The following is a 12,940-nucleotide window of genomic DNA, read 5'->3' on the forward strand; positions in this document are numbered from 1 at the left end:
CGCCGAAATTATTTGGCATGCTGTAAACGTGTACAGAGTGCATCTCTTTTGTTTGCGCAACACGAACAGCTTCCGATGACTCACTGCCAGTAGCACACAGAGTGACTCATGTAATGATGTACTGCACATGTCCCGGTCCCTACCTGCACGCTCTGCAGATATGCCCTGCACTGCCACATTAGTGCTCCTCCTTAGCCACACCTGACTCAGCTAATAAATACAAGTAGCATTGAATCTGTGGCTCTCAGCTGGTAGGTTGTGACTCACATTTGCTACAAAACGCGTTCTAGATTCCGTATGTTTAGATATGTTATTATTTTAAAAAGTGTGGAATAATTATTTTGGTGGCTTGATGGAGGGTCAACCCAGCGGAAACCCTAAAACAGGATATAAGGTTGTTTTTAAAAGTTAAAATGACATTGCCATAACGTTAAATAAATGAGGCAAACACAACAATGCAAAGACAACCCCAAAGGAACAAAATTGTAACCATTATTTGGTGCATTTTTGCCGATTAACATCCACTCACACAATGTCCAAGCCCATCCATGACCCCTTAAGTTTCTAACAGGGTTTAGAATTCTGACGGACACAACAGGTTACCATACACAGCGCGTGTGTCTAAAGTCATGCATCTCTCATTGTTCTAATGTCACATCTAATGTTTCTTTTCCTCCAGCATCCAAACTGCATCACATCTATTTTTACGAAACACATCTCAGTCCTTAAGCAGGGTTAGTTTTTACCCATTTGGATGCTTTCCGTTAAAATAATTAAGTAAATTGCCATTGTCTGTTTATTATTATTATTATTATTATTATTATTATTATTATTATTGTGGTGTTTGTTATTATGTACATGCATTTACTAGTTTCAACAGCATGTTCCCTAGTGGTCCAATTGTGCTCTTGTTGCAGTAGTTGAGGTTTGAGGCCATCGCTTTGGTATAAATATTGTTTAATTGTAAAAGTCATTTTTTAAACTTTATGTTAGGGGGCATTTGATCAATATTTTCCTGTCGTCATGTAGTCAACATTGTTCTGGGGTAATTTCATTTAAGTAATTTTAACTTTTAAATACAACATAATACTAACATTAGGTTATAATTAGTTATAGGCTATAACCGTGTCAAATTAACATCATCACAACATTTTGACAACCAAAACTTCCTGCTGGGAAATAATTGGTCCAGAATAATTTTATTATGAATGAATTTGGTATATACTGTATATGATGTATATAACCCAGAAGGCCATTAATTTAATTTAACATGAATTATTAGTGATATTAGTCACTAATATTGTGGTATTCCTTTTTTTCAATTCATATTATAATATAAATATAAAAATTTTATTTTTTTTATAAAAAAATATTAAAAATTGTTTTTACTTAAACGTAGGCATTAAGAAAAGCGTGCAGTTTTAAGCTTAAAAAAACACTGTATAAAACGTTATGGAATAATTTGTGCAAGGAAGCATTAAAATCTGCTTACAAAGGAACAGGTGTTCAGACTTTTGAAACTTTTGTGTCCTGCGGTATAAAATGGCTGTGGTACTACTGTATAATGATGATTATAATCATCATACTCGTCATTAGTGTGTAAACACAATCTGAATGGAAATTACATGTGGACAGCGAGGTCACATGATGAAACTCTGTGCCACATTTTGGTGAGATTAAAGCCCCAGCCTTCTTAACCCTCGACTGCTCAGCTGTTGCCTGGACTGGGTTCTGAAGTGATTAACAAATAAACACAAATCTGGGTAGCTAACATCTAGCGATTTCATCAATTCTCTGATTATGCATGTAATTTCCTGGTTATTTTTAATTATTTCATGTTGCTCTAGTATGGTGGATCCCAACCTTGGCCTGGGAAGAACTCTATGCCCTGTAGAAATTCAGAAAAAATTAATTTAATTTAAAAAAAGGTCATTTTATTAGTTCCTCCAGGACCACAGTTGGGACTGTCATGAGTAACTCCTATAATGTCTTTGTTTCTTCTCTCTCTCTTTCTCTCTTTCTCTCTATCTATCTATCTAACTAAAATCTGTAAGGCTGACATGTCATTAGCATAAGCCTACATAATTCAATACATCAGAAAAGTTATTTCTGAACATGATACAAACAATTAGACATACTGTAGGATTTGAATCATTTTTTCAACCTTTCATCTTACTGCTCCTGCTTTCTAGGAACTCTTGACAGATCCATCAAGCTTTCTTAAACAATGATTTTCAAGTTGAACCACTCTGATAGCAATGGGACAATGAGTTTTTGTGCTTTCTATGCATTTCCCTTTTAATATACAGACAATGTCATCACATGGTTATGTAAAAATCTCCAGAAGATACACTATATCGCCGAATGTGACTACCATGCTGGCGATGTTCCTGTTGAACATCCAATTCTAGTTTTAGATCCATTTTACAGTACATGTATGTTGCTGTTAAAATAATCTCTACTTTCCAGGCTTTCCATCAAATTTTGGGAATCCATTCCAAATCATTCCAAAGATCTTAAGGTCAGAGATCTGGGTAGGCAGAACTTGAGTTCTTTCTCAACTAATATCTTGGTGAACCACGTCTTCATGCTAGGTTCTGATGTTCTGGTAAGTTCTGTACCATTCAACCAGGGAGGATGTTTTATGGCACGCACTCATCTCTGTGCAGTTAAAAGGTCAAAAGATTTAAAGTAACCTTGTTCCTAAAAGTCCCCAGAGTTTGTTAGAGAACACATCAAAGGCACATCAAAACATCCTAAAGACTAGACTGCTACTGTATCAAAACAGGTACAGTAAAAAGTTCCCCAAGGATATCAATCAAGGTTTGATTATTACATTTATATCCTGTACTTTGAACATTATATGGAGCAAACTTATAATCAACCTTAACCTCAAGATCAGCTTCAGCATCACACAGAGCAATCTTAATAAATAAACCCAAGGACAGAGCAAACCTAGGGAAATAAAACAATGCCATCAAATCTACAATGCAAATGTTTAAATCTAAAAAGAATTAATATCTTATACTAATAATTCAGTGAAAGCCCAGAAGGCAGTACTATTGAGAATATGTAAGCTTGACAGTTGCTGTTTCCTATAAAATCACCATATAACCTATTGTATCTTAAGCAATTTTCTCCAGAAGTATATGGATAATATCTGGATCCAGATGTGCAAAGCTGATAAAAGATGTAGCTGTAAAGAGCTAGCCACAAACTGCAGACTAAGTTCGTTGACCCATACCTGGCACCCTAGCAATCACCTGGGTTTCGGCAGCAACTGCCCGGCAACATCCTAGGAACCATTTGCAAAAACTATGCTCTCCCATCAAACGTTTTTGTATACTTTTTTGTTGTTTTTTTCCAATGTTTCTCATGCTCCCTGTGTCCAGCTGTGATTAGCTCACAACCTACTCACTATACTGCAGATTTGTTCTAAATGACACTAAAACAATCTTCATACAGTGCTGTGCAAAAGTCTTAGGCACCCTTTTTTTGTAAAGTTTTTATACAAAATTATTAAGTTAGTGCAATTAGTTTAATTGACAAATATGAGTATTATAGCTTTAAAAAAATATTATATTACTTTAAATAAAAATACATAAATATTGTTATTAATAATAATAATAATAATAATAATAATAATAATAACAATAATAATAACAGTGCATTATGTAAAAAAAGCACTTTTCAGACAAAAAGAAAGCCCGAGGACTGTGTCAGGTTCTGCAGGATGTTCAGTAAAACTAAGCAGCTCATTTCCTTATAAAACTGCACAAGTTATACCTGAGACTTAAACCTTTTTTGTACCATTTACTTTACTTTGTTCCAGTAATTACTGTTTACTGCATTTATAGTATTTTTGGAACGTTTGGAACTGTTTTTGACAGACTTGCTGTGCAGCAGTAACTTGCAAGACCTTTGCACAGTAATATACTGCACACACACACACACACACACACACACACATATGCATGAAATATTAATTTTATGGCTGCCAATCTTATGGGTCTAATTATCTTGATTAAATTGAAACTTCTTTTGATTCACTTTCTCTCTCACACACACACACACACACACATTCTCTCTTGCTCTCTCTCTCTCTCTCTCTCTTTGTTGCAGTGCCTGAAGAACGGCTTCCAGCACAGTTTATTTTACCGAACATTACCCCGTCGAGCAGGTTCAGCATTGCGTGTGGAGTGTGTGTGTGTGTGTGTGTGTGTGTGTATGTTCGTGGGTGTGTGTGGGCAAGAGCAGTGTACAGTATGTATGTATTTGAGAGTGTGTGTATGTACAGGTGGTTATAAAAGTGTTCGTGCATATGGTGTGCACACACACACCCACGCACACCACCCTGAGAGTGAATGTGTGTGTGTGTGTGTGTGTAAGAGATAGTGGGTTAATGAATGAGCTGGGAGTTGGTGCTGTTTACTAACGCAGCATGCAGGATGGATGAAATGCAATAAGTCCAAAGTGCAGCTCTGTTCTGTTCTGGTCTGTTTATGTCATTGCGAGATTGCACGACAGGGAACTGTTCACGGTGGAGAGCTTATCACCTTGCGTGTGGATGAGTGTGTGGGTGCGTGTGAGAGAAAGAGAATTGGAAGATTGTGATATATTGCCATACTTAGTGCAGGAGAATGAGACTGAGATACGGCCAGGAGAGAGATAAGCCATCTGTATCAAGTCTGACCTCTATCTCTCTCTCTCTCTCTTTCACCTCTCCTCCTAGTTTTTCTGTCTGTCTGGCTCGCTCAGACACTCTTTGTCTACTGATCTGCCTGGCTGCGATATCTCTTACTATCGCTCCATCTCCCTCTCTACCTCTCTGTCTCCCTACACGTCCCCGTGCCCCTACTATCTCTCCGTCTCTATTCAGAACTGTCTTTTCCTTTCCCCTTATTTGTCCCAGTCTCCTTTCCCCTCCCTCTCAGGATTTTAGTTTTTGGCATGTTCCAGTATCTCTTTTTTTTTTCTTCTTCTAGAAATGATCGTACTTTGCTTCCTCCTGTCCTCGTTCTTTTAATGGAGCTCAAGTTTCACACACCTGCTCATCCGTCCTTTTGGGAAGCTCTTTGCAGCTGAGTGGAACATGAGTGTGAAACGATGCGCCAAGGTGCAGATCTGCCAAGCTGTTGTGCTGTTCGAGGAGAAGGCCTGGATAAAATGATACCCCATGCATGACCTACATCGACCTAGCCGAAGTCTGTGCATGTCAGAGAATTAGCGCATAAAGAAGCACAGAAACAAGGAAGAATTGTAGAATTTTTCGAAAAGACAAATACATTATTTTTATAAACCTCCATAACCTCCTTTTTAATACACGTTGTCCATCTGTCGACAAGCTCTCGTATTCCCTCATTGAAAATGTGTTCGGCTGAGCTGTGAACCATGAATGCACTGCTGTCTTCAGTTCTTCATCAGAAGTGAATCTTCATCATCGTAGGGCTGCTTTCAGGGAACCAAACAGGTGAAAGTCTGATGAAGCGAGATCAGAACTAAAGGAAGCATGCTTTAACAGCTCAAAACAAAGTTTTGTGTGCATCATCGCGCAAAATCACAATGCCCTTGGATATCAGTCCTCTGTGTTTAGTCTGAAGTTTAGTCTTCAGCTCTTCAATATTCTTTAAAGGGACACTTTCTCCATTAAAAAAAAACCCTTAGGTGCACTTCTTCATAAGTTTTCACACATAGAGGTTCTTCAGATGGCAATTCATATAATTTTCATGCAGAAGAGGAAACCCTAAAAGGCACATCATTATTTTTTTATACATAGTGGCACAATGAAGGGCATTTCATCATGTTTACCAACCTGGAGACACCCTATGGGGCACTTCAATACACTTTCCTCACTGTAAGCACAACATGCAGGGCACTTTATACTATTTTTCATATATACTCCAGAGGGCCCTTATCATTCATATAAAAAGTGGCAACCTACAAGGCATTGGAGGGCAGCCACTTTGGCATTTCATCAAACTATCTTCACTGTTAAGGCACCTTAGGATCAACTCAACATACTTCTTCTTATGTAGATCCACTCAAAGGGCATTTTATCACATATTTTTTTCCGTTAGAGGGGCAGCCTATAGGGCTTCACATTCTCTATTGTACGGGCACCACAGGGGCACTCCATCACCTTTTTTACTTACAGGAACCAAACAGGGAACTTGATCACATTTTATCCCAAAGAAAAGTGCTATGAAGCACTTTATCATATTCCCTTCACAGTCGGAGGCTTGATCAGATTTTTCATAAATAAATTGATCATATTACACATATTTATAGGCACCTTACAGAGCATTTCATCATATTTTCTCTTTTGTCTCTTCAGACTCATTGTTCTTCTCTACCTGACGGTTCTTCTTAATGACTTTGGCTGTATGTTTGGGGTCGTAGTCCTGCTGTAGAATTCAATCGGAGCCAATCAGACGCCTCCCTGATGGAATTGTATGATGAATAAGTGTCTGTCTGTATATCTCAGCATTGAGAACATCAATAATCCTGACCAATTCTCCAACCCCATTTACAGAAATGCAGCCTCAAACCTCAAACTCAAGCAACCTTCACCACGCTTCACTGTCGCCTGAGACACTCTCCAGCCTTTCGCCTAACAACCTGCCTCCTGTTACCTTTTTTCACATTGGAGATCTTTCATTCTTCCATGAAGGCCACTTCTGACCAGATTTCTCCAAACAGTAGATTGGTGTACCTGAGTCTCACTGGTTTCTGACAGTTCTTTGCAGATGGTGATAATGAGCATCTACCGACGTCAAAGAGAAAGAAGCGTGATGTGTCTTGCATCTGCTGCGTTAACTTTCCTTGGCCGACCATGCTCTCTTCCTTTCCTGTTTCAGTGCGCTTCTTCAAAATTGCTTGAACAGCATATGTTGAAAGTCCAGTCTGCTATGAAATCATTGCCTGGGTTAGACCTTGTTGATGCAGTATAACTACCCAGTACCTTGTGGCTGTGCTCAGTCTTGCTGTGGTGTATGACCTCTGACATGAGACAGTCTTTAGTAGACTTGGAGACTGTAGCTGCAGTGTTTGGCTGTTCCTCCAATGTTCTGTGGACAGATGAGACCACAGTGGAGTTGTTTGGCCTTAATGCCCATTGCAAAACAATAAACTGAGCAAGAACTCCTGTGTATACCAGAATATTCTAAAGGCAAATGTGAGGTCATCTGTCCAAAGTTGTTATCCAAAGTTTATCTCTTTATCTATCTAAAATCTGCTATGATCAGATGATTTTTATTATGTTTTTCCACCCCAAAATATTTCACACTTAAAAGAAAGGGCACTAACTCAAATGATTGATATATACTGTGTATCTATACTGTATGCATATACTGTGTGTGTGTGTGTGTGTAATGCCAGAGACTTGGAGACTTGGGTGCCTACACTTTTGCATACACCTGTAAAATACACAGTACGGACAGATGTCTTTTTTTTCTTTTCTTTTTTTCATTGTTGCGCCATTTCTGCTCTCTCTCTCTCTCTCTCTCTCTCTCTCTCTCTCTCTCTCTCTGTGCACGTGCATGGGTACATGTATGTGCATTGTTTGTGCGTGTGTGTGTGTGTGTGTGCTGGTGGGTGGGTGCACGTGCATGGATGCATGTGTGTCCATCGTGTGTGTGTGTGTGTGTGTGTGTATGTGTGTGTAAATGCTGGTCAGCAGGTGCACGTGCATGGGTGCATGTGTGTGCATCGCGTGTGTGCATGGGTTGTGACTACGTATGTCCTTGAATGGAGATCAAAACGTTTGTTACGCAACAATTATGCAAAATGTAGATTTTTTTCAATTTTTATGCATTTATTCTGAGCAGCTCTTATGCACTTGATTGCATGTTTCTAATGTCTTGTTGCAGTATAATTTTTTTAAGGAAAAAAAAAAGAGCCATCAACTGCTTAAGCAATAACTAATCACATTTGCAATCACTTTGATTAAACCTGGTCCAGGTTTGTGGATGTGAGTATGCGGAACTGAGTTGCGTGTGTGTTTCTGTGTGTGTGTGTGTGTGTGTGTATGTGTGTGAGCTGTAAAATGGGCTTTGTGCCTGCATACACTGCAACCTGAAACCCCAAGAACATGTGGAGCTACGCAGTCCATCCATCCTCATTAAAGTCTCTATCATTAATAAGCCTTATTGTATTAGACAGCATTGGGAGAAACAAGGGCCACACACATTATATCACACACACACACACACACACACACATTATATATATATATATATATAAAATTTTATTGCAGTCTTTAATTTTAGTGCATTGTTATGACAGTATTCTCACACACCATTTGGACCATCTCAGAGGATAAAACAAAAATGTGATTTTTCCCCAAAAGCAGAGGTTTCAGATGATTAAGGTTTGCGTATCAGCTTTCTTCTGTTTATTGTTTTACACTTAGTGCCAGATGCAGGGATTAACACTAATGAAGTGTGATCTGACATCTCTGCTCAGGTCTCAGTTAGTTCCACTTAGTTCCAGTGATCCACTTACGCTCCCTGCTGGTCACGTCGAGTCAAATCGAATGATCTGAGATTTAAAAACAACTTTTATTGCCCAAAGTGATGTACAGAATCAGCAAGGCTACTAAAATACAAAAAAATAACAATGAAAGAAAAAGGAAGAAAGAACAATAATATGGCCATGCCTAAGATAAAAGTATAATAAGAAAAATGAAAGAATAAAAACAGGTTAAAATAGACAGACGATGAACATTTATTCTCTAAATTGATTGTCCTGTGCTGCAGCATGGGAAGCCTGGAGTTTATTCCAGAAAACTTTGGGCACAAGGCGAGGTACTTGCACATCATGCCAATCCCTTGCAGAGCACACACTACAAGCAATTTGGATGCATGACTTTGGACTGTGGCAGGAAACTGGAGTACATATAAATTTACATTTGGCAGACACTCTTATCCAGAGCGATAAGCATTTTATCTCATTATACATCTGAGCAGTTGAGGGTTAAAGGCCTTGCTCAAGGGCCCAACAGTGGCAACTTGGTGATTGTGGGGGTTTGAACCTGGGATCTTCCGAACCGTAGTCCAATACCTTAACCCCTGAGCTCCGCCTGGCCCTGGAGTACCTAGAGGAAACCCTCCAAGCACACAGACCGATGGTAGGAATCGACCCCTCGACTTGTGCGAGGCCACAGGGCTAAACACCATGCCAGCCCTAATTTTTAGAAATTGTGTTAAAGATGAAAAAAAGCACCGTGCAAAGCAATAATGCAAAAAATGGTCCACAATTTAACATACAAACAAACAAAAATGACTTGTGTGTCCTGCATTTAATTAAGGATCAAGGTTGCAATGAATCAGGAGCCAGTCCCAGGAACCCAGTCTCACCAGTCCAAGGCACTATTCACCACCATTCTATCTTAAACCTAGGGAAATGTATTGCTATAATATGTTTGCTTAAAACCTTAGTTTTATTTTGTGTGTGTGTGTGTGTGTGTGTGTGGTTTATCCATCCTTCCATCTTTTTATTCATCCATCCGTCATTTGACTTCACCAATCATCCTATGTGAGGTCATGGGTTGCCTGGCGCCTACCAGGGGAACTCCTGGGCACAAGGGTGCACTGTAGTGTAGTGGTTAGCACTTCGGCCTCGCACCTCCAGGGTCAAGGGTTTGATTCCCACCTCGGGGGCTGTGTGCATGGAATTTGCATGTTCTCCCTGCACTTGGTGGGTTTTCTGTGGGTACTCTGCTTTCCTTCCACAGTCCAAAAACTTTACCTTGATTTCTTTCCACATTGCAAAGACTTTGGTTAATTGGTGTTTTCAAATTGGCCACAGTATGTAGATAGATAGATAGACGTTTTATTGATCCCGAAAAAAGTTGGTTGGATGGATGGATGGATGGATGGATGGATATATAATTATTTCATTTGCTTGAAGTGCGAAGCGCAATAAACTATTTTGTCCACACGGGGGCGCGCGGTAACCAGTTATCAGCATTGAGGAGAGATAATGAGGGGAGGTCATTTTCAAATAAATAACTAAACAAACCAAGAAAAAAAATAAAAACATAAGTAAATAAACAAAATGTTATACAATTATCCGAATGAATTATACATTGTGAACGACCAGCTGAACGACCGCGCATGCGTGAATGCTTCGCAGCCCGGCGAGGGGAGCGCGAGTGGTTCACGCGTGCGCGGTAAGCGCCGTAGCGCAGCCAACCTGAGTGTCCGCGCGTGCGCAGTACGCGGAGCCCATTTCCTCTTCTGTAGGCCTGCCTGAGTGCGCGCGCGAGCGAGGGAGCGAGCAGCAAGTAGCAGCAGCAGCAGCAATCACAGTGAGTTCCGTGTTTGTGTCCGAGCGTCGCGTGCTGATCTCAGCCGCATGATACACCGAGTTACACACAGGACCCAGGCCGAGTGAGAGCGTCTCAGAGTCGGGGGAGAGGCGACCAGACCAGCGGCTCCACAGCACGGTGAGAGAGAGGGAGACCGAGGGAGGTTATTAGCGGTAATTAGCTCGGACTGCCGTGTCAGGGCGCTGTAGCTTCTGCAGACTGAAAAAAAACCCGCCTGGTTTCACACTTTATACGAATTTATTAGTGATTTATCACCATGAGGGTTTGGTGGTTTAACATTTTAAACGCCCTTTATTTATTAATGAGAGCGTAGTGCGGTCCTGTTTTAGCAGCGTGCTAAGCTAACACCAGAGATGCACAGAATATACAGTTGTGTTCATAAACACAGTAAATCTTTTCCCCTCTCTATTGATTATATACTTACATACAAATACATGCATCATGGGGACATGTCTGGGAAATGTCTTATTATATGATGCATAATGATAATAGGTGCATGCATTTGTTTATATTAGGTAATAAATGCATGAATGTGCCTTATATAAATATATAAGGTATGCAGCAGTCTTATAACTTTATATATATATATATATATATATATATATATATATATTTAGTGTGTGTTTGTAATACTGTTTTACCTGTACTGTTGTCATGCATGCAATCATATAACTTATATTTGTGTGTGTGTGTGTGTGTGTTTGCTGGCTTTAATACAGTACTGTATTAACTATTATGTAGTGTTGTCATGCATGCACTGGGTTTAATCAGAAAGCTTAAGAGTGCTCAGCTAACCTGAGATGCGCAAAATATACATTTTTATTTCTTAAATTTTTAAATCTCTTTATCTTAATCTTTTTATACATAATTGTGTATGCATATATGAATTGCATGCATATAAAAGTGGCATGCATGCAGTCTGTGTATATATACAGTAAAAGTGTGTGTTTGTTTCTGCAGTGATATGCAGTAATATACAATATGTTTAATATATATATATATATGTCCGCCAAAAAAAAATGTATACACTTCAGGAAAAGATTAAAAATTGTCTGACTAAATTTGTTGCTATATGTTATATTTTGATATATATAATAATATGGTAGTTTATATATATATATATATATATATATATATATATATATATATGTGTGTGTGTGTATAACACAGTATTAACTATTGTCCATAGCATTGTTGTCATACATGCACTCGGTTTCAGATCTACTTTGCATTTGAGATTAGATAAAGCTGATGGTTAAAGGTGTCAAAGTGGTGCTGTGACAGTACCCAGGATCACACCAGGGCTGTTTGACAGCTGAGGTGTGGCTGTGTGTGTGGAAGATCAGCTACAATCCAATTGTTGCATGTGAGTGTTGATTCTCTGGATTATGAGCTTTTTAAAAAATTTATTTATTTATTTATTTATTTATTTATTGTAAGTGGTGTTTAATACTTTAGAGACACCTTTACATCTTGATGCACTCAGGTCTCCTGTCACACCGTAATGGATCTGCGGGTCAGTAGGTGGTAATTTTGTGTGCTTGTTGTTCAACACGCGTACACAGGGTAGGAGAGCCGGTAGAGGAGCAGACGAGAGGCTTTTTTTGGCTAGAGAAGCTGAAATGAAATGAAGCGAGAAGGATGACCAGGACTGAAACTGGGCTAATCTGACTATTTGGCACCGGAGACTTTGGTAGGGATCCGACGAGCGAGACGGCGACATGTGACGGAGCCGTATGTGGTGTCTGATTCATTCGTGCAGGCTTGATCTGGTGCACTTGGCCAATAAGGTCTGAGTTGTCTTTACATTATTGACCTACAATGCGGATTGTGGGAATTAACCGGAAGAGCGCTGCAGTGGTGCTTTCTTTATTTACTTACTCTTTGAGTGTTTACACCTCTTAGGCTTCCTGAGTGCTTTAAATGTGTGTGTGTGTGTGTGTGTGTCTCATGTTGCTTTCTGGGTCTTCCTTTAAGACAGGTTTGACTTACCAGCAATATGAGATCATGATGACTCACTGGACTCGATCGTCTCGAATTAGAAATAGGAAAAGAAGTTACAAAAGTGTGACCTGCCGCAGGTTACGCAGCGTATAGGGTTTGATGTTTTATCCACTCTCTCCTGGACATGAGAGTTGGACATGATGCTGATTAAACGCTACACAAACTCTAAGGCTTTCAGGAGTCGACTTGTGTTTCTCTCGCTGATCATGATGTAAAAGTGGCGCAAGAGCTTTGTATTCATGTTTGTTAGGTTTTTTTTTTGAGGGGGGGGGTGAGCACAGCTTAGGAAGAGATTTCAAGACAAGTCCTTAGACACTGAAGCCGATCGTTTAAACCGTATTGATTTTTGTCTTTCACATGGCTCGAGCCGGATTTGTCGCTCCACTAGGAATCGGGATTTTAGCAGGTGATTGCGGGTCTCCTTGACTCTTCGGCTGTCGTAACCCTGATTCGGTGCTGATTTGGAAAATCAGCTTATGAAAATGTGGAAACCATGGCAACCAGCAGGAACCCCCCCATTCTTTATCATCATCATATAATTTTTTTTCTTGTATTATTCATATGACTAATACTTGTTCAAAGAAAATCCCAACTATAAAAATGTCG

The 12,940-nt window shown here is 39.5% G+C and overlaps 1 protein-coding gene across 3 annotated transcripts in view; it reads left to right on the forward strand.

Annotated features, from left to right (window-relative positions):
• The first annotated feature begins 10,241 nt into the window (after nucleotides 1-10,241).
• LOC128528272 (tyrosine-protein kinase CSK) overlaps nucleotides 10,242-12,940 on the forward strand; it is a 36,870-nt gene continuing 34,171 nt past the window's right edge. Inside the window, exon 1 of one of the 3 annotated variants that reach the window (XM_053501042.1) lies at nucleotides 10,242-10,447. The gene's annotated coding sequence lies outside the window, so the exon portion shown is untranslated. Of the gene's footprint in view, nucleotides 10,448-11,594; nucleotides 11,697-12,940 lie in introns of those variants that run through there. The other 2 variants (XM_053501045.1, XM_053501043.1) reach the window with 2 other exon arrangements.

The sequence above is a fragment of the Clarias gariepinus genome, chromosome 7, assembly GCF_024256425.1.
Source record: "Clarias gariepinus isolate MV-2021 ecotype Netherlands chromosome 7, CGAR_prim_01v2, whole genome shotgun sequence".
Taxonomy (NCBI): Eukaryota; Metazoa; Chordata; class Actinopteri; order Siluriformes; family Clariidae; genus Clarias; species Clarias gariepinus.